This window comes from Aptenodytes forsteri, unplaced genomic scaffold (assembly GCF_000699145.1).
Source record: "Aptenodytes forsteri isolate BGI_AS27 unplaced genomic scaffold, ASM69914v1 Scaffold147, whole genome shotgun sequence".
NCBI classification, from domain to species: domain Eukaryota; kingdom Metazoa; phylum Chordata; class Aves; order Sphenisciformes; family Spheniscidae; genus Aptenodytes; species Aptenodytes forsteri.
The window spans coordinates 1757861-1758602 of NW_008795320.1; the positions used below are offsets into that span (position 1 = coordinate 1757861).

The following is a 742-nucleotide window of genomic DNA, read 5'->3' on the forward strand; positions in this document are numbered from 1 at the left end:
GGAGGGCCACCCCCAGCTGCGGGGAGGGATGCGGCAGGTTTGTCCTGCCGCCGTGCCCTGTCCAGCCGGGCTCGCCACGTCCTGTGGGGTCCTTACCCGGGAACCGTCCCCTCCATGGGCTCCAGCTGCCAGCCCGGGGGTCCGGCCCGGCTCCCCGCCAGCACGGTGCCAGGGCTGGGGCTTGAGGCTGTGCACTGGCAGCCTTGTTAGGAGGTGAGGAGCCTCTCGTAGGGAAGCACTGGGATGGGAGCCTGGCACCCGCTGCCCGGCCGGGCAAACCCCCCTCCCTGTCCCAGCCCCCGGCCTGGGGTCGGGAAGGGGTTTCCTCCGTTTCCTCTCCCATTTCCGGGCCCCTTCCGGAGTGGGAAGTGGGGAGATCAGCGGGGTTGGGAATGGGGCTGGGTGGGTGCAGAGGAGAGCCGGCCTCTCCAAAATCACGGCTGCATCTCGCAGGTCAGCCCCAGCCTCTCCCCGTCTCTTTGCCGGCTTGGGGACGGCACCGTCCCGGCTGTCCCAAACCGGGTCCAGCAATAACCGCGGACCCCGAGCGGGGATGGCAGCGGGACAGTCGCCGTCTGGCTCAGGGATCTTTCCTTCCTGCCCTGCAATGCCCAAACCTTCGCAGGGACCTGGAGGCATCGCCCCCCTGGCTGCCATCCCACCGTCCCCCCGGCGGCGCAGACCCCCAGCCGCGTTCCCACTGGCCCAGCCGTGGATCCGGCCACAGGGGCCGCCGGCAGGG

At 70.9% G+C, this 742-nt stretch overlaps 1 protein-coding gene across 1 annotated transcript in view; it reads right to left on the reverse strand.

Annotated features, from left to right (window-relative positions):
• ARHGAP45 (Rho GTPase activating protein 45) overlaps positions 1 to 742 on the reverse strand; it is an 18657-nt gene that overhangs the window by 14613 nt on the left and 3302 nt on the right. The gene's annotated exons all lie outside the window — the stretch shown is intronic.